The sequence below is a fragment of the Puma concolor genome, chromosome D1, assembly GCF_028749965.1.
Source record: "Puma concolor isolate L17-30 chromosome D1, mPumCon1.1.hap2, whole genome shotgun sequence".
In the NCBI taxonomy this organism is placed as follows: domain Eukaryota; kingdom Metazoa; phylum Chordata; class Mammalia; order Carnivora; family Felidae; genus Puma; species Puma concolor.
The window spans coordinates 57,110,233-57,130,739 of record NC_141676.1 but is presented as its reverse complement, the minus strand read 5'-3'; the positions used below and the strand labels follow the sequence as shown (position 1 = coordinate 57,130,739).

Genomic DNA, 20,507 nt, shown 5'->3' with positions numbered 1-20,507 from the left:
CATGTGTAGCTGGAGTATGTGTCAGGTCGTCACCCCTTCCTCCTGTCCATGGTGTGTTCTGTTTTCCTGTGTCTGTTCCTTAGTTCACTCATCCATTCACCTGTCCTTGTTACATGTTCATTGCTCCAGGCTATTTGGCTACCAATCACTGCTCTAATAGAAGTAGGTCTGGCCGGAAGCCCTGGTTCAGGGTTCCGAGGGTGAGGTTCTACTGTGTGACCTTCAGCCTGAGGCCCCTTTGGTACCACCTGCATTGGTAGAGGATCTGACACTCTCCAGTCATCACATAAGGAAGGGGGAGAGGTTCCTGGGTCTCAGACCACAGGGCTGTGGGCCTCAGAGTGGAGGATGGAAGGTTGGGGGTTGAGGGTGACGGTCATCAGACTCAAGTGCAGTGGAGGGACTAGGTCCTGTGATTTGAGCCTTCCCTAGGTCACTTTGAAGACCTCACACCTGTGTTAACAGAAAAGGTGGGGCTCCCGGTCCTTTGCCAGTGGTCAGATACCAGTCCCTGGTACTGTGTTCCATCTGGCTGCTTGGAGCTCTAGGCTTTGAGACCTAGAGGGATGCCTGGACCTCACCTGTTCTCTGTGGCCTCCAGGTACCTCTGCTGCCTGAGGGCCATCCCTGCTATCAGGTGGGGAGGAAGGCTCTGCGCTCTGCCCTTTTCTGATGTTTCTACATCCTATATGAATTTGGGGCTGGGAAGTTCTCTCCAAGGTTTGGTCCTGTCCTCCCCTCCTGGGAAATGACTTGCCTTAGCCTTGTCAGGAAGACACAGCCTACGTGGCATCAACTCTTTGCTAGAGGGGCAGGGTGAATGTCCAGTGAAGGGTTGGCAAGAGATTCTATAACTCACCAAGACTTGGGTTCCAATCCCAGGCTTGTCCAATACTGGCTTTGTAACTTTGAACAAGTCCTGGAACTACTTGGAGCTTCATATTCTAATCCCTAACCTGGGTGATGATTTTTTGCCTTCAAGGAGAGGTATGAGGATTTAGGTAAAAAGAATAAGATGCCCAGCACTGGGCTTGGCATGTAGTAGGTGCTCAAATTAATGACTTCTAATTTCAGAGTCAATCCCCACGTCCCATCTTGGTGAGAGCTGTTTTTCCAAGTATCTCCATCAGACATTTGGAGAAATAGAAGCATAGAGAAGTTAAGAAGTTAAGGTCTTTGGCTTGGCTGGCTCCAGAGGTGACAGGGACCCAGGACCCAGGAATTCCTGCTAAACCCAGGGCCCTCATCTGTGTATGTGCTGGCAGGATAGGCAGAAATCTCCCAGTCTTGGCCAATGAAGATGCCTTGGTTCCAGGACCTCAGGCTGTAGGTAGCCTTCTGCCAAGGGATCCTTGAGCTCTCTGACTGGGTAGGACTCTTCCCCACCAGCCTGCCCCATGGGGACGTGTGCCTAGGGAGGGAAGTGGGATATCCTCAGAGAATGAGGTGCGAAAGGACTTTCAGGAGGAGGAGGTCAGGACCCTAGGTCGCCCTGCCTCCTAAAGCCCCTTTCCACCCTGGGGGTCTGGACCCCTGGGACGGGAGTGGGGTGGGAGTGAGGGGTGGGAGTGAGGGTGTAGAGTCTCCAGGAGAAGGGTGGCAAGAGGCAGGGAGCCTCAGGAAGAGATGGAGACACAGCGGTTGGGGTGGTGGAGGTAGACCTGAGCCTCAAGAGACAGACGGACATGCAAGCAGCGAGAGGGGCTGGGGAGACGCACAGTCTGACCTGTCCGCTAGGCGGGCCAGGCCAGCGGACTCAAAGATCGCTACTAGGCGGGGCCGAAGAGGGGGCGGGTCCCTGTGCCTTCCCCGCCCTCCGCTCCCCGGGGCATCACGTGGGGGCGGGCGGAAGCGCCCGGCGGGGTGGGCGCGCCCCGCTTGCGGTCGCGAGTTTACGGCGGCTTGAGTCCGTGGCGGCGCCGGGACCCCGGTCCCCGGGTCCGCACGTGGAATCTTCGCCCAGAACAGGTAAGTGCGGCTGCTGGGGCCTCTTCCGTCCGCCGCCGTTTCGGCAGGTGTTGTCCGGAGTTTCCCCATTTCGCAGAAGGGAAAGCCGAGGCCGCACTCCGACCGTGCCCTCGGCGTCCACTTCCGCGGGTGTTTCTTCTGTCAGTTGTCGTCTCTGTCTAGTGATAGGGATGAGGGTCGCCTCCTGAGGATGCGTGGTCGGGCCAGAGGTGGCAGGGGAGGAGCGCGAACCGGCGGGAGAGGGGACTTCCAGCTCTTAGTCCTTTGGTATGAAGGCTCCCAGGAGCCGGAGCCAGCCAGCCCTCTGGCGCCTTGCTTTTCTCATCTGTGTGAAATGAAGGGTCCAGTGGCTCTCGTCTCGTTGAGCGCGGAGACCCTTACAGCTCTGAGCATTCGTATGATCCTGTGCCCTGTACCTGGGGTTCCAGTGACCTTGGGCAGACTACTTCCGGTCTCTGCGCCTCAATTCCCCACCAGTAAATGGAGGCGTGACGTCCCAAGAGCCCCTACCTGGCCCAATTGCTGGAAAAAGAGGAGGTGTGTGTTCACTGAATGGGGTCAAGCCGGGAGAGGGTTATTGGCACTGGAGAGAGCTGGCTTGGAGTGCAGCCTGGGGGGCATAGGGTGGGTGTTTGGTCCCAGATCTCCAAGGGTGGTTTTTTGGTGTTTGGGGAACTCTGGTCAGGAGCCATTACAGTGCGGCTTTTGGCATATGCATTTCCCTCCTCCAAAGTTCCAGTCCTGGAGGAGGCTTCCCTGATCTCCAGGCTTGGTTGGGGGTGGGGAGGTGCTACAAGGTGGTACAGATTTGTGGAGGTGCTCAAAAAGGACTTGACTGTGTGCTGAGTGAGCACCAAAGTCCAGACAGAGGCATCCAGGATGTCTGTCCTTGGAGAGCAGAGAGTGTCCAGGTTAGGGGAGACCTCCCAGCAAGCTCATTACAGAGTCACAGAGACAAGTGCAGACAGGTACTGAGGTAGAATCAGGGACTGGGACTCTTGGAGGCCCAGGGAAGAAGAGATGACTGGAATGGGCCTTGGCAGTTAACTGGCAATTAACAAGGATAAGGACCTTCCAGAGGACAGCACAGCTTGTGCAAAAGCAGGGACGTTCATGGTATATATGAGAAATGGCAAGGAGATGGGTGTGACTGGAAGGGGTAGCTGGAGCTGGGTGTAGAGAGAACTCATCCCTGTGTTCCATGGCTGGTTAGGGATTGTCCAGACCCTGCCTCCCTATTCGCCGCTTGCTCACAAGAGTAGGGCAAAAGGTGAGGTGGAAGTGGGCAGAGGCCACCAGGGACCCAGATTGCCCCCACGCTTCATTGGGGGCATTCAGGCCCTCGCATTCAGCCCCAGCCGCACCCCCACCGCCTCTCAGGCTCCAGCCATACTTTTGTGCACCTGAAACCTCAGCCCTTTGTGCAGGTTGCTTGTCTTCCCCACCCTCTTTCCCTAGAAATTTTCTCCCCATCCAAATCTCCTAGGTCCTTCGGGACTTCACAGGTGGGCTGCTTATTTCCTCCTCCTGCCTAGCCTTTCAGTCCTGCTTAGGGGCACAGCTTAGGAAAGATCTCCTTGGAGCTCTGTGGGGAAGGGGCCTGCAGAGCAGTGGGGATGACTGGGATGTGGGGTAGTCCCTATACAGCCACCAAACACTACATGACCCTGCAAGTCCCCAAACTTCTCAGAGCCTCCATTTCTCCATCTGCAGGATGGGGTGATAAGTCTTCGTCTCATGCTCCAGAGAGAGACTGCTGGGGTAAGAATTGGGCCTGAGTCTAAATCCTGTCTGTGGCAGTGAGTGTTTGAACGAAGAAAAGAGAGAACCTAGAGGGAAGGGGTCAGTTCAGAGGGGTAAGGGGCCTCTGAGAGTCCTAGGGGCTAGTGGTAAACTAGCCTAGTGTCAGAGTAGGGCATCAGCTGAAGACCGGGGAGTCCCTTCTGTTCTCTGGGGCCCTCCCCTCCCCACCCCTCTCTTCCTTTAGCCAAGCTCAAAGCCAGCCGGCTGATGCCCAAACAAGTAGCCTCTGTTCCCAGGGTGGGGGGAGGGGAGACAGGCCCTGGGCTCCAGGCCCGCCTGTCCAGCACTGACCCTGCCGCTCACCCCCCATCCCCCGCCCTTCACTCTGGATCTTAACCCTTGGGCGTCTGGGATGGGCCCTGGGTTGCTTGAGGGTTCATACCCCTTGCCCACCAGCTGTCCCTCCACCCAAATTTTGGCTCTCAAGGGTTCTGTTGAAGCAAGAGGGGATGCTGTAGGACATGAGCTGGAAATGAAAAAGGAAGGAGGGAGCGGAGGTGGGAGCAGATAATATAGTCACGGACACTCAGAGACCACTTGGCCCAGAAGCTTTTTTCACAGATGGAGAGACTGAAGCCAAGGGTCAGAGATCAGACCAGGATCACACATTGAGCCTTGGTGGGGGTCAGGACTGATCCGACTCCTGGTCTGAGCCCTCATGGGGAAAGAAGAGGGAAAGGGAGGGAGCTCTCCTTGATGTGAGTACCTATCATGTGCCTGACGCTGCACATTTGTGCTTTTTATTTAACCTCACATCGTTCCATGAGACAGGGATCACCTTCATGTAGCATAGGGGAAGAGACTGAGAAAGAGCTGAGTAATCACATCTGCGAGAAAGATGTCAGTAAATAGGCACATAGCACTGGTATAGGCACTTTCATGTATATTAACCACTTTCGTCCTCCCGAAACCCCAGAAGTTAAGTACCATTCTGCAGATAAAAAGACTGAGGCATAGAGAGGTTAAGTAATTTGCCTAAATCATAGCAAATAAGTGGTAGAGGCAGGATCAGGACCCAGGAGTTTGTTTGCCTCCTTCGGCCTGATTTCCTCTCCCCTAGCCTGACCTTACTCCTTGAGCTCAGTCCAGGGTCCCACTCAGTGAGGGGCTTTCCCCTGGATGGTGGCCAAGGCAGCCTTGAGCAGAGTGTGACCCCAGCCAAGCAGACGCAGCCCTCGCTTAGGAGTAGAGTCCAGTCCCTTGGGTGGCCCCTCTCACCCCCTGCTCCAGTCTCAGTCTGCCTGGACTCATCCCCTTTCACAGCCCCGCACAGAGGGGTGTTTCATATTTCAGGAAGGGGTTCTGTGCTAAGCATGAGGATATGAGGGCCCTCAGAGATCCCCTACGAGTACAATGCCCACAAAGCTCAGGGCCTTCTGCTGACTCGACACCAGAACTCCCAGCCCTGATCAGAGAGGCTATCTTGGCCACTTACCCTTGCTGCCATCAGGCCCCCAGACCTGTACGTTCCAATGAGGGCTCCGGGGAGGACGGCCCAAAGAGGCAGATGACCCCGGGTGTCAGGGACGGCTGGGGGTGGGGGAGGGGGGCAGTGCATGGTTGGTCTTCCACATGACCTTCCTGTGGAATTTTTCCCTGTCTCAGCCTTTGGAACATAGAAGGTCTGTCCTGTAATGAGAACATCTGTCCCAGCCATCGGGAAAATCAGAGTGGGTGGGACGGGATGTGGAATTAAGTGACCAGTTCGATAACAGAATTATTGTTTAATGGTAGTGATAATAGTGGCAGTAGCTGCTGTTTCTTGGAGGCTTAGTACGTGCCGAGTAGTGTGGAAGCATTTTTTTGGTATCGATTTAATCCTCAACAGTTCTCTTGGAGTATGTGCCAATTCCCATTTTACAGATGAGGAAACAGGCCCAGAAAGGTAAAGTGATTTGCCCGAGACCATCCATTACATAGAAGAGCTGGGAGCCTGAATTCCTCCCTCTCCACAATGAGAACTGTGAGCACCGGGAGACACTGCAGACAGAGGAGATCCCAACCCCGTTCTACCCTGGGAGCTCCTAGTCTGGGTCGCAGGCAGTAGAGGGCCACCTGGTCACGTGACGTTGCTGGCACCCAGCTGTGAGGATGGCATGCCTGCAAGGGCATCCTGCTTGTAGGGGGGCCCGCCTCTGGGATGATGAGCATCTCTTGGAGACCTGCTCACTGCTCTCATCCTGTCCCAGCAGCCCTGGGCTTTGTTGAATACAGTGGTTCCCCCAGCCCTCATTTTGCTGATGAAGAAACTGAGGTCAGTAGAAGTTAAGTGACTTGCCCGTGTGGTCTCTCAGCTGAGGAAAGGGAGAGCTAGAGCCGGCACCCAGGCAGAGGCTCTGAGGCCTGCAGTCCACCTCCCTACCTGGGGCCTGGTCAGGGTCTCCTGGGCCTCTGAAGCCCTGAGCTTCCCTCGGACACTGCCCACCTGCCTTGTCACAGGGTCCAGATCTTTCTCCCTGACTGAACCGAGAACCTGAGTCCTCTTAAGGTGCCTGGGAAATGGAACGACTGGATGTCAGTGACTGGATGAACAAACCTGGGAAACATGGTTCCAGAGCTGAGAGCCAAGAAGCAGGCACCAGCTGTGGTCAACAGTGTGGTGCTCAGTACCAGCGGGGTCCAGAGGACGATTCAGGGGTCAAGAGGCCACCCTACTCAGATGACAAGAGGGAGAAATGTGGCAAAATCTTCTTCTTCCTTATTATCTTCATCGTGAGGGCAAAAAACGTGTGTGGAAGGGGGAGGAAGAGGAGGGTTGGGCCCTCTCACTGCTACTCCTCTGTCCCCATTCCCAGGGCAAGGAACTCGAGGTCACAACCTGGGATCTCAGCTGCTCGGGGCTCCTGGGGGAGTCTGGCCTGGCCGGGCCAGTCCTGGGGCAGGTCAGCCCCCAGGAAGGGGGAGCTGTCACTGCATCTTGCTACTCCTTATGCCTGGGTCTCCTTTGCTTCCTTCCTTACTGCCCGAGAGGGCACTGCCCTGCTCCTGGACATCCTCTTCACCCTTTACCTCCTTTCCACAAAATGCCAGGGCCAGGGCTCTGGAGTCCTGTCCCTGACCTCTGGTTCAGTGAGAGGCTTTGGACTGATCACTTCAATGAACTCAGTGTCCCTCGATCTTCAGAGAGGGAGCAAGAAGCAGCAGCTTCCACAGCAGTCTTTAGGTGTGGACAGATCAGGACAGGAACCAATCAAACAGAGCAGGTGAGATGGGGTAGAGAGCCTTCTTCGTTCCGCTTCACTCCCACCCACCCTCTCCTCACATTGAGCAGCTGGGATTTTAGGATTCTGAGTCTGAGATTCTAGGCTTTGGGGATTCAAGGATTCTAGAGCTTTGTGTGCTGGCGATTCCCAGCCTCTGAATTTCCAAAAATCTGGGTTCCAAGAGCCTGCAAAGCCTCGAATTGGGCTGGGTAGACTCTAAGTTGAGGCTGAGTCCTGTGCCACACCTTGCCGGCTGGTACCAGACAGACAAGGCCCGGAGTTTCTCAGCATTGCTTCTGAGGGCCTGTGGCACAGCTGGCCCCCAGGTTCTGTGTGCTGTCTATACCTACCACCCCCAGCATGTGCACCCAGCTGTCGCCTTTCAAGAAATCTGAGAACCGGACCCTGGAAGGGACTAGGTGGTAGCGGAAGAGATAGCCATCTTGGTGGAGAATGGGGAGGGAATGGACAGGGGCCACGACTCCTCTTCATTTGCTGGCAGTGGGGCTGTCGTGCTGGATACCAGGATGGGGTTAAGGGGAGGCCCAGGGAGGGCTGATGGCTGGTTGGGTCACAGAGCAAGGTCTGGGTCACACTGCTGGGGGAGCCAGGTCCTCCCGGGGCCAACGTGGAATGTGGCTCAGCAGGCCCAGGTCCAGTCTTGGAGGGCAGAGCCAGGCTCAAGGGCCCTGACAGAGTGGTGGACAGAGACCTGAGCCTGGGAGCCAGAAGGGAGGCACCCTGCCCCTCCTTGGGGCAGGGACGCCGGGCCTTGGCTCAGGGCCTTTGAATATTTCACAATGCTGCCACCCCCACCCACTCCTTCCGGTGCCCATCTGAGCCTATGGGCACATCAGCTGCCCTCAAAGGGCCTTGGGCATGAGAGTGGGAGCTGCCTCGTGGGGAGGAGACCTGTTTCCTCCCCATGAGGGAAGTGCCTTCCTCCTGGAAGACTTCCTGGCTGGGTAAGCTCCTTCCTCAGTTGTGCTTCCCATCTCCTTTCTGCTCCACGTCCTTCTGGGCAGGCACCGTGCGTGTGTCCGTGTGTGAACGTGTGTGCTCCTGGGCCCAGACGCGTCCTTGGAGGACCTGCGATTTTGCCTGCGTGCAGGTGTTAGCATTCCATGTCCCGGTGTATTGGAGTAGGAAGTGCCTGGCTTTGCACTCCTTGATATGCGAACTGGGTGAGGCTTTTTTTTTTTCCTTTAAGTTTACTTATTTATTTTGAGAGAGAGAGCCATCAGAGGAGGGACAGAGAGAGAGGGAGAGAGGGAATCCCAAGCAGGCTCTGTGCTATGAGTGCAAAGCTCAACACGGAGCTCTGTCCCATGAACCATGAGATCACGACCTGAGTCGAAATGAACAGCCAGACGCTCAACCAACTGAGCCACCCAGGTGCCTCCTGGGTAAGGCTTTTATCTGTTTGAGTGGGGACCTTCATCCAGGCAGGCCGCTGTGAGTCTGCAGCTGAAATACCATAGTTTGTTCCCCAAAGCCACCCCAGCAGCCTGGTGGGGAGAAAGGGGCCTCCCGGAGGGCAGGGGTGGGGACTGGGCTTTGCCAGATGACAACAGGACGGCTTTGGGGTGGGGTCCGTCTTGCTTGCTGAAGGGGTGCCAGAGCCTCAGCTGAAGGCCTGCCTCTCCCCTCAGACTAGGGCTCTTCCTCCTCCTCCTGTCTCCTCAGCTCTAAAGATGGATGTGCTAAGTCTAGGGAGACCAAAGACTCAGGGAGCATCTAGTTGTTCTAGTGGTTCTGTTCCAGTTTCTGTTTCAGGACGTGAACCAGGACACTCATCTGCCTCTACTGCCAGTGGCCTGAAAACCCACATCTTTCAGTGCTGGGCTGGCCTAGCCGATGTGGAGTAGGGGGGTTGCTCCAGTAACTTCGAGGTTACCTGAGGGGACTGTCCCTCCCAGTTCTTCCAAGAAACAGGCTAGTGGAAGGACGGAGGGGTTCAGTCTGGGGGGCCGAGGTCCTGGTCCTGACTGGTTAGTTTAGTTTCTTGCACCTCTCTAGGGCTCACTTTCCTCTTCTGGAAGAGGGGAGGGTTGGATAAGGTGGTTCCTAAATGCCTAAGGGGCAGGTGGCTGGGGGGTGTGGAAAGCTGGGGGAAGGCAGGGCTGGGTGTGTAGTAGACAGGAGGTTAGAGCTATAACTGGGTGAGCACAAGGGGAATGAGAAGTGCCTGATTTAGGAGGCCAGAAGCCAGGTTCTAGCCACACTCTGGCCACTGATAGCAGTGTGACCTCAGGCAAGTCATCACTTGCCTGGGCTACTTGCTTTCTGTGTATAAAATTGGGAGATGCTCATTCAGTCAACAGAAATTCACTGTGTGCCAACCTCAGGCTGGTAGTAGGGGATGCAGGGTAATCAGATCCTGGTCCTGCTTTCGAGGAACACCCAGCCAGGTCTGGCGTGAGAGTGTGTGTGTGTATATGTGACACAATCACAGATAGTGACATCCCAATGTGATCAGGACTGTGGCCATGGGAGTCAGAGACTGCTCCCCAGAGCACGTGACACTTGGACTTGAAAGGCAAAGTAGAGAATGATGTTCCAAGCAGAGGGAACAGTATAAGCAAAGACCTGAAGGTAAAGTGTCAGGCAGCAGGAGTGGAGGGAATGAGATGGGTGAGGAATAAGAGGCAGGAGCCGGAGGGTGGAGGCCCTTTGAACCCCTCTGGGTGTTAGCATGAAAGGGGTAGGCATGGCAGAGAGGGTGGGGGCTGGTCTCTGAGACTCCTGGAAGTCTAGGGAGGTTCTCACCTGCTCTGGAGAATGGTTGAGGGGTGGGCAGCACGAGGGGGTCTGAGAGTCAGCACTTCCTCTCTGTGGGTGAGGGCTCCCCGAGCAGTGTTTATCAGGCCAGCACAGCAGGAAGTAGCTAGGGCAGCCTCCGGTGGAGAGAAAGGGCAAGCCTAGCCACAGAGGGGGCCAAGGAACCTCAGAGTTGAATCTTTGACTCCTAGAACTCCGGTCTGAACCTTGACACCTGCCTCGTCCAACCATCCCTCTCCCTACCCGTGTCACAGGCCCCTGTCCCAAGCTCACCTGACTGAGGTGAGCCAGGCCTATGTGGACATCCATTCATCCATTCTTCCAGTGGCCGAACGCGTCTAGCCGCTGGGGATAGGGCTGTGAATGAGACAGTGCCCTTGCTCTCCAGTTGAGGATACTGACAATGAACAAATAAATATGTAATACAGTAGTGTAATCCAACAGTGATAAGTGGCATCCAAATATGTAATCCAATAGTGAGAAGCGAGATGCTGAAAATCACACAGGATCAGGGACTCATAGGGGCACATTTTTAGGTAGAGTGTTCAGGGAATGATGGTCTTGCATTTGAGAAAATGCTGGAAAAAGTATGGGAGTGAGTCATCAGATGTCTGGAAAAGCATTCCAGGCAGAAGGAGCGCCAGTGCCCAAATCTGAGGTAAGAGCACACAGAGTGGGTTGGAATAGCAGGAAGGAGACAGAGGCAGTAGGGACAGACCATGGACCCTGGTAGGCCATGTGCTGGCTTTGGCTTTTAGTCTGAGGGAGGTGGGAAGTCACTGGGGAGTGAGAACTGGTCAGATTTGGGCTGTATTTCGAAGGCATACGTTTATTCCTCCGAAGCCTGCAAGGTGGAGCTGTCATAATCCCCATTATACAGATGGTAAAACAGAGACTTAGAAGTTATGTGAATTTCCCAGTCTCCCAGTGGTAGGCACCCCAGTGCGCCTGACTATCTGCCTGCCCCATGATGCATCCCCGAAGCACCCTGCTTACTCACCCAGGAGGGTGCTTCCTGTTGTCTGGACAGCAAGGACAAGTGTCTTAGCATAGCCTTCAAGGCCCTTCTTAGCTTGCTCCTTCTCTCTTGCCCACCTGACCTCCCTGAATCTGCCCTGCTTTCTGCCTGTCTCTGCACTGTGCCCTATGAGGAGATGAGTAGAAAGAGGGGCCCAGGCAGCCCTTTGTTCAGATTCTGGCTCCTGTGTTATTTTAGGCAGGTTACTTAACTTTTCTGAGGCTTTGTTTTTTTCTCATCTGTAAAGTAGGCTAAAAAACCATCCACTTTCTAGACTGTCATGAGGAAACAATCCGTGTACTGTGTTTAACACAGTGCCTGATGGTAAGCACTCCATAATCACAACCTTCTGTTGTTTTAGACAGGGATGGCTGGGTCATATAAGTGGGTTAGAATGTTCTCTATGAGTTGGAGAGGAGAGGCTGAGTCAGGGAATCTTCCTATATGTTGTCTGACTATATAGTTGGGGAGGCTGAGATCACACATGAAATTGGAGGCCAGAGCCTTTGCGGCTGGTCCTTTCTAGCCCCTGCCCTGCCAGTCTGCTCACCTCCACCCCGTCAGCGCAGACCACTTCCCCTTTCAGGGGCCAGCAAGCAAGGGGCCTGCTTATCTTCTGGCTTCTCCATTCCAGGGGCCACCTGGGGGGATGGCAGGTTCGGGTCCCTGTTCTCCAGGGCTGCTAGTTCCAGGGTGCAAGGGAGCCCACCAAGTCTCTCCTCCTGGGTGAGTGAGCACATCAGGTTCTGGGGCAACTCGGGATAGAGTCAAGCAGCCTTCTGTCCCTCTCCCCAGGGCCAGGGCTAGCCCTCAACCCTTCTGAGGGTCCCGGTACCTGACTCTTGTTCTGTCCGCTCCTGCTGCCTGGGAGTCTGTCAGTAGACCTGTGTGCTCCCACCCAGCATGTGGTCAGCCCTGTTTCTTCCTGTTTCACACTCACTCATTTATAGTGTTAAGAGCCCCTTCTCTCCCCCACCCCTGTCTTAGGGGGCAGTGGACACAGAGAAGGATCTTCCTGGGGTTACCCTGTGGCACCTTGGGCCTCCCCCTTACCCAGCATTTTCGTTGAGGGAGGTGTTCCCTGCCCTGCCTGGGAAGCCCCCAGCTCAGTAGAGGACTGTCTGTGACTGAGGGCAGGGGACCAGGCCACAGTCCAGTGTGCTCCTGCTGGGGGTGTCCCAGCTCTCCACGGTGCTATGGGGCTGATCTGAGCTGCACCTGAATGGTGACATGGGCTGGGGCACGGGGAACGTGGATGTGGGTGAGGGCTCTGGGGTAGGGTTAGGTGAGGAGTTCTGCCTTGGGGACAGTTACAGGGTGGGCTGGTGGGTGTGCTGGCTAAAGGTGGGTTGAGGACAGAAGAAGGGAAGAGGGCCCAGAGATCCAGACTGGCCTGGGGAGGCCTGGGGTGGATGGCAGCAGTGGGATAGAGAGGGGGTGTGTGTCAAAACAAGGTAATAAAGAGCCATAGGGGAAATGGGAGGGGGTGGTCCAGAATGGTCCATTTGGAGATGGTTGGCGAAGTCATATGTCATAGACTTTGACAAGGCCTAAACCCCAAGTCATTGTTCGGCTTCGTGTATTTGCAAGTGAGGTACTGCAGATATTCACACTTCATCCCATACCTTCCTCCCTATCTGACCCTCTCTAGGGTGGGGCTTGAGCATGAGGGGGCTCTGGGTGAGGTTTGGGGGGAACGTGGGTGACGCTTGGCGCTAGGGTGGGGTCAGATGCTGTCTAGAGGACAAACCACAGGGACCCTGGAGTCTCATGTTTACTAATGGACCTCAGTGCGTTTCCCATCTGAAAGTCCCTGGGCTGCCCTCTGCTACTGACCTCCGTGTCCTAATGAGGAGAACCTTATTTGCTAAGCTGTGTCTTAGACCTTTGGGAGGATAAGCCGTGGTGGGAGGGAGGAAGTTTTGGGTCTCAGTTTCCTATTCTCTGGTCCAGATGGTCCAGGAAATCAGTCTCATTTATAATAGTTCTCTTAGTGGTCTGTTCGTGTTACATTTAAAATCATAAAGCTGGTGGGGCACCTGGGTGGCTTAGTCGGTTGGGCGTCCGACTACAGCTCAGGTCATGATCTCACAGCTTGTGAGTTCGAGCCCTGCATCCGGCTCTGTGCTGACAGCCCAGAGCCTGGAGCCTGCTTCAGATTCTGTGTCTCCCTCTCTCTCTGCCCCTCCCCCACTCACGTTCTGTCTCTCTCCTTCAAAAATAAATAAACATTTTAAAAATTTTTAAAATAAAGCTGGAGCACCTGGGTGGCTCAATCGGTTGGGTGTCTGACTCTTGATTTTGGTTCGGGTCATGGTCTCACGGTTTGTGGGATGGAGCCCCTCATCTGGCTCAGTGCAGAGCCTGCTTGGGATTCTCTCTCTCCCTCTCTCTGTGCCCCTTCCCTGCTCATTCTCTCTTTCTCAAAAATAAATAAATGAACATTAAAAAAAAGAACATAAAGCTACTTTATATTGTTTTGAGGAACAAACTGGGGCAAACTCAATTCTAATAGACAAGATACTTTTGTCATTTGGTCTTCTAATTATAAAAGTGATACACAACTATAAAACTTTAAACAGTACAGACAGGAAGGTTGTAGAAAGGGATGGTCTTTCAAGATTGGATTGGGAGTTAGGGCTAGGCCTGAAATTCAGGTCAAGGATGTCTCCTGTCCCTTGGTCTTTATTGTGCCTTGGTCATGAATAAACCTGGTTTTATATTTGATTAGGGTGATGCTGAATGGGCTGCCCCAAGGAGGTTGTTAAGACGTCCTGCCTCTCACCAGGTCCACTGTGTGTGATGCTCATGTTGTGCACTGTCCAAGGGTACCTGGTCAGAAGGGGGTGAGGTGAGAGCTGGGAGGGGGGTACTGAAACCTACTAGCCTGTCCTCCCTGCTGAGCTTCACGTCCCGCTGTGGGGCCCCTGAAGGAAGAGGCATTTTTTCTAATTTGCCCAAAGGCCCCACCTAGGTTGGAGGTAACCTTGCTTTTCCCTGGAGAGTTCATCGTGGGGTGGGAATGTGCAGTGGCTGGGGCCACCCAGAATGAGGTCCAGGGGCAGTGGGGTGTCCAGTGTGGAGCCCTGCAGGGGCACATGGCTGGAGGCAGGGTGTGGTAGTCATTGGTGTCTGGGGTAACTGAGAATCCAGAGTGCGGAGGGGTCCAGACCAGAGACTGGCTACGAGACCAGCACCAAGGGCCCATTTGGTCAGGAGTGGCCAAGGCCTTGGGGCAAAGGAACAGGAAGTATGTGTCTTACCAGCAGAGGAATAAGCAGATTATGAGTGAGTGTGGTCTCTAGCACATACATAGTGACGTGTCACGGTCATCTGGGTGACAGCGCTGCTTTATGGAGAGGGGAACTGAGGCTCAGAATGTGACATGACTTGCCCAGCGCTTCAGGCAGGAAGTGATAGAGCCGGGATTGGAACCCAGACTTACCTTGCATCTTGCCGGGAGATGGCTCTGACTCACTAGTGGCCCCCAGCTTCCTACCAGGTGGCTGAGGCAATGGGGCCTCAACTCAGTCCTCCCCTGAGGGCTGCTCCTCACCCACCTCTACCACTCCCTGGTCCCCAGAGGAAGGGTCATACCCTGGACGGGATGGGACAGAAATCTGCTGCCAGGGAGGTGACAGGACAGAGATTCAGAGCTGCGGCAGGGCAGGAGAATCCACTGTAATTCTTTGGGTCCTGTATGTGGCGGCCACCCATCCCTGGGAGACGGAAAGTAGGCCTGTGGCCCAAGGATCAGTCAGCTGCCTGCCTGAGGGCTGCACCTGCTGCCTTGCTAGCCTAGCTGGGCTGTAAGGAGCTAGCTTCTGCAGCGGGGCAGGGGCCACTTCTGCACCCTCTGGGCCAGGAACCCAGCCCCCACTTAGTTCCTCATATCTAAGGGAAGTGTCTCCAAGGCTTCTTGCTTGCTTAGTGGAGTCCTGAGAACACCCAGGAGGGCGGCAGATCAAATGTGACCCTGCCTATAGGTATCATCTGGTGATTATATTGAGGAGGGGGGTGGAGTTGGGGGTACTGGGCATTGTGGGGGCTCTGGGGCAGATGTACACAGTCAAGTTGTTGGTAGGGAGTGTGGGGACTGAAGGCTGTGTGTGGTGGTTGGTCGTGGTGGGGGGGGAGCAGATCTGCTGTGTGGCTGCTGAGTGGGGCAGGAGGTGTGTGTCCCTGGAGGCTGTGTGAGGTGTGAGTTTGTGGTATGGGTAGGTTGTGGCCTGGCCACAGCTGGTTGTGTACTGTTCTTGGTTCCTGTGCCGGCCACTGGAGGGGTTTCCTGAGGGCTATATGCTAAGGTCCCTGCCTAGCCTGCCTGGGGTGGCTGGGGTGGCTGGGGTGGGAGGGGAGGGCATGTAGGGGAGGTGAGGATCAGTGGTGGACGACCTCAGGCCTCAGTGTGGACCCTGGGCCTGCCTTCCTCCTCTCCTTCTGTTCCCCCATCACTGGCCCTTCCCTTGAAACCAGAGCGCAGCTCTGTGTGGAGGAGGCCTAAAGATGCAGTGGGGGGTGGGAGGGAAGGGTCTTGGCTGAAGGAACCTCAGAGCTGAATGCGGAAGCAGTTAGGACCTTCCAGGCTGCCCAGACTCAGGCCTGACTCACTCATGCAAATCAGAATGCAGAGGAGGCTCACACCCTTGTGGGAGTCCCCAAACCTGTCTGGGTGTTACTACTGTCCTCCTACATCCCCCATTCCCACCCCACTGAAATCACCCGTCTCTGCATCTGCCTGGTCCTTTCTTATCCCTGTGAGCCTTGCGCACTCGACTCCCTTTGGCTGGAAGCACAACCTCCTACTTCTTCAAAGCCCAGCTCACGAGGGCCCTCTGGAAGCCTCTCTGACTTTATCAGATAGAGGCAATCACATCCTCTGAAGGCTCTGGTGGTTCCAGCAAGTGACCTGGGCGAATCTCCACCTCACACAGCTTCCCTGAAATGGGGTAAAAATCTCAGGCTATGGGATTGTGATGAGGACGACTGAGATAAGGGTGGAAATCTGGCCAAGGGCTGGGCATACAGTAGGCATTTGGGAAATGGAGGAAGTGGGAGTGTGCCTGTCCTCGGCTAGGGCTTTGGGCTGCCTTCCTGCTGCCCTGGTGGGCACGGCACAACGGGGATGCTGGGCTGGGACAGAGAAGGAGGCAAGAAGCCTTAAACTATGGCGGGAGGTGAAGTGGTAATTCGAGGACAGAAAGGTGAAAGCTTTGCCTGCAGCAAAGAGGGTCTCAGGTCAGACCTGAAGGACTGGCTAGGAAGGATTAGAGTCCAGATGACTCTTACCTCTACACGGAGTGCCCCTCGGCCAGCCAGGCCCTGGGCGCTACTGTGGAGGGCAGGGAGGATAAGAAGCGGTGCAGACTCTCAGGATACCCCAGGCCAAGTGGGGGTTGGGTGGAGATGGATCCCCACGAATGGAGCAACTAGAGACAGACCAGGAGCAGCGCTCTACTGCATGGCTCAGCTTCAGAGGTTTAGGAGCCCAAGGGGGGTGGTTAGGGACGACTTGCTGGAGAAGGCAACCTGGAATCAGCACCTGAATGTGGGAGGATGTGGGTCACTTGCTCGTCATTGTCAGACATTTTCGGGGATCCCATATACTAAGCGGGTGCCTGGTGCAAAAAGTGACACGGAGGGAATCCTGAGCCAGCCCAGTCTGGCTGGGGCTTGAGGTATGTCAAGTCACTTCCTCTCTGTGGGTGTTTGTTTCTTCATTTGTAAATGTCAGGGCTGGAGCAGGTCGAATGACAAGGGGCTTTGAGCAGGGGTGAGATCTGAGCAGGGGTGGGACCGAGGTTGGCATAGCAGAGGGGAGCTGGAGGGAGACAGGAGAAGCAGGGGCAGGGTGGGGTGTTGAAGCTTGAGCTGGGCCCTTGGGGTGGGGGAGGAGGGGAATCCCCCAGCTTGTGGCCATGCTGTCACAACAGGATGACACTCCCTTCTGCCGGGTCCCTGCTTTCCTGGGGGTGGAGATTCAGTGAGGTGTCCTAGCAGCTGCAGGGCTTAAACCCCCAAACCAGGGCCAGGATCAGGGTGCAGTGAATGCAGCACTTGTCTTGGGCACAACATATAAGGGGCCGGGGTGGGAAAAAGTTCAGTAATCAAGGTAGTATTTTTAAGCCATATTTTTAAAATAATCAAAACTAATGAAAAAATCCCCAAAAAAAACCAAAATAAAAAAAATTATGTTTATTTTTGAGAGAGAGAGAGAGTGAGTGGGGGAGAGGCAGAGAGAGAGGGAGACACAGGATTTGAAGCAGGCTCTAGGCTCTGAGCTGTCAGCACAGAGCTCAATATGGGGTTGGAACCCATGAGCTGTGAGATCATGACCTGAGCTGAAGTTGGACGCTTAACGGCCTGAGCCACCCAGGCTCAAAATACCAAAATTTTAAATAAAGAGGTTCAGTATTGCTGTTTCCTTCTTTGCCTTGGGCTCCAACATGGCTCAGAAGGGCACTGCTCCAAGCTTCTTTTTCAAGAGCTGTCTCCTTCAGGAAGCCTTCCCTGATCCTTAGCCTGCTGAGGGCCCTGTGGGCTGTTTTCCCTGGCTGGCTGGTGTCAGACCCCCTCTGGCCTGAGCTTCCTGGAGAGCCAGTCCAAGTCTGAGGTTCATTCTTCTAGAGCCTTGAACGAGGCCATCCTAGAAGGGAATCAATGTGGGTCCCTGCGTCTGACCTTGGTCTGAAGTCTTTCTTGCAAGAATGGGAACTTGAGGGAGACCCAGGAGGAGGTTGACCGTTTCTCAGGGATGGAACTGGTTTCCTGTTTCCCAGCCCTGGTCATTTCAGTAGGGTGGTTGGGGCCATCATCAATCCAATGTTGAACCGTTAGAACAGGGCCCAAGCCGTAGCAGGGCTCAGTTAGTATTCATGATCACTTTTGAGAGGCAGTGAGCAGAGTGGTTAAGAGTCTAGAGTATCCAGGAGAAGTGAAATGGAAGCCACAAGTGCAGTTTAAAATTTTCATATTGTCTGTTATTTTTTATTTTGTGTTTTTTTTTTAAGTATGTTTTAAAATGTTTATTTATTTATTTTTGAGAGTAAGAGAGAGCACAAGCAGGGGAGGGGCAGAGAGGGAGGGAGATACAGAATCTGAAGCAGGCTCCAGGCTCCGAGCTGTCAGCACAGAGCCTGATATGGGGCTTTAACTCACAAACCCTGAGATCATGACCTGAGCCGAAGTAGAAGTCTGCCCGCTTGACCAACTGAGCCACCCAGGCGCTCCTATTGTTTTTATTTATTTATTTTTTTTTCAACGTTTATTTATTTTTGAGACAGAGAGAGACAGAGCATGAACAGGGGAGGGTCAGAGAGAGGGAGACACAGAATCTGAAACAGGCTGCAGGCTCTGAGCTTTCAGCACAGAGCCCGACGCAGGGCTCGAACTCATGGACCGTGAGATCGTGACCTGAGCCGAAGTCGGACGCTCAACCGACCGAGCCACCCAGGCGCCCCGCTCCTATTGTTTTTTTTAAAAATTGTCACTTTTGGGGCGCCTGGGTGGCTCAGTCGGTTGAGCGTCCGACTTCGCTCAGGTCACGATCTCACGGTCCGTGAGTTCGAGCCCCGCATCAGGCTCTGTGCTGACAGCTCAGAGCCTGGAGCCTGCTTCAGATTCTGTGTCTCCCTCTCTCTCTGGCCCTCCCCCCCGTTCATGCTCTGTCTCTCTCTGTCTCAAAAATAAATAAATGTTAAAAATTGTCACTTGAGTAGCACTGCCTTTCTTTGCCACTTCCTTTGAAGTACTAATTGCCTAAGATTTATTTTTAAAATGCTTTTAGGGGCACCGGCGTGGCTCTGTCAGTTAAGCATCTGGCTCTTGATTTTGGCTCAAGTCATGATCTCATTGTTCTTGGGACTGATCCTCAATCCCCTAATACCTGAGCTGGTGGCCCTGCGCTGACAGCAAGGAGCCTGCTGGGGATATTCTCTCTCCCTCTCCCCCTGTCTCTGCCCCTCCCCTGCTTGTGCTTTTTCTCTCCCTCTCAAAAGAAATAAATTTAAAAAATAAAATGAAATATTTTTAAAACCTATACCTATTTTAGCCCTATCCTAAGAAGTTGTTGTAGAGAATACCTAACCAGTAAGTTAAATGTTCACAAGTACCCCCTAAAGCCATCATGCAGAGCCCAGCAGTTTTCGGTTGACCCTGGCCTAGTGGCAGGAAACAAGCTGTGCCCCAAAAGAGCCCATCTCCCCTCTCCCAACCCCCAACAGAGCCCAAATCGTCTGAGCTTGCTGGCAGCCTGCCCTCAGGGATGGCCAGTTCTTTCCCCTCCCACCTGGAAACACCCTCATTTGGCCCACACACGTGTTTAAGAGCAGGGCCTCTGAGGTCTCATGCCTCAGTTGGCCCCCTCTACCCGCACCCCACCCCATGGCTATCAGACTTAGTGGAAAGGGTCCTGTTCCCCGGGTCTTCTCAGTGTCCCCCACCTCTCAACTGACAGGCTCTGCCTTCTGGTGAGAACTGCATCTACCCCCCTTCCAGTCCTCCCTGGGGGCAATCCTGGGCCAACAATTCCCACCACAGCCAGCCTTGACACATCCCTGCCACTGGTTCTGGGGAGGCCTGGACAATAGGAAGTCCTCACTCCTCTTAGCCACCTGTGTGGCTGTTACCTCTGGGCGAGCCTGTCTGCCTCTCACTCCTACAGGAAGGCCTTTCTCTGGTCTAACCTCTACTGCCCCACCCGGCTTCCATTAGGCTTCCTGAACTCTTCCTTCTTCCTCTATCCTCTTCTCCATCTTGTGTTTCCTTCTCACTCTTTCCCCTTCCCCTTTCTCCTTCTTCCTTCTTTCCTTCTCCTTTCCTTCCTCCTCCTCCTCCTGGCATCCCACTGCTCAAAGTGGCTCCACCCCTGTCCTTGCAGGTTCCCCTTTGATCAAGATGAGGAGCCATTCAGAGTAGCTGCTGCCTCTGGGAGGATCCCTGGTGTCCTGGGCAGCCCAGTAGGTGAGTCTGGAGGCGGGAAGTGGGGAGCTGGGCTGGGTGTGGCCGGCTAAGCCCCAACTTTGAGGTGGGGGAGGCTTCATGGAGGCCAGACCTGAGGTCCCAGTTTTCATTTTGCGAGTAGGTGGAGGAGCAGAAAGAGGGTGAGGCTAAAGAGCTTCCCAGGAGGGCTTTGAAGGGGTGGGATAGGACAGGGACCAGTGGGTTGGGTGGGGGATGTGTATCACATTGTCTTTTAAATTGTATTTAGTTTTTAGAAAGCAGTACAAAAGTTTAAGATACAGAACAATATAGTGAAAGGTAACCTTCCCTCTCTTATCCTCCCAGCTGCCAATTCTCCTCCCCAAAGGCAGGTTGTTTCTTGTATACCCATCCAGAGGTATTCTGTGTGTGTGTGTGTGTGTGTGTGTGTGTGTGTGTGTGTGTGTGTGTGTGCGCGCGCGCGCGCGCGCGTGCATATATGTATACGTATATACATACGTACATATTTGTACATTTTTTTATTTAACCCAGATGTTTACATAATAAAACACTGTTCTGCATCTAATTTTTCCACCTGACAACAAATCCTTAATATCATTTTATATGAACTTTAGAATTTGCCTATTGGTAATTTGGTGGGGGGGGTGGGGATTGTGTTTTGTACTGGCTATAGCTTAACCCAGGAAGAACCAATGTCTTCATAATGTCTTCATAATGTTGAGAGCTGGTTTATCCAAGAACATCAAATGTATTTGTTTGTTTGTGTCTTCCTTTGGGTCCCTCAGCAGCCTTTT

At 54.1% G+C, this 20,507-nt stretch overlaps 1 protein-coding gene across 7 annotated transcripts in view; it reads left to right on the top strand.

Annotated features, from left to right (window-relative positions):
- Window positions 1-1,821: 1,821 nt before the first annotated feature.
- ARAP1 (ArfGAP with RhoGAP domain, ankyrin repeat and PH domain 1) overlaps window positions 1,822-20,507 on the top strand; it is a 67,563-nt gene continuing 48,877 nt past the window's right edge. For 2 of the 7 annotated variants that reach the window (XM_086678229.1, XM_086678235.1), the window contains exons 1-2: window positions 1,822-1,968; window positions 19,652-19,734. The gene's annotated coding sequence lies outside the window, so the exon portion shown is untranslated. Of the gene's footprint in view, window positions 1,969-14,712; window positions 14,760-19,651; window positions 19,735-20,507 lie in introns of those variants that run through there. The other 5 variants (XM_086678232.1, XM_086678233.1, XM_086678234.1 and 2 more) reach the window with 4 other exon arrangements.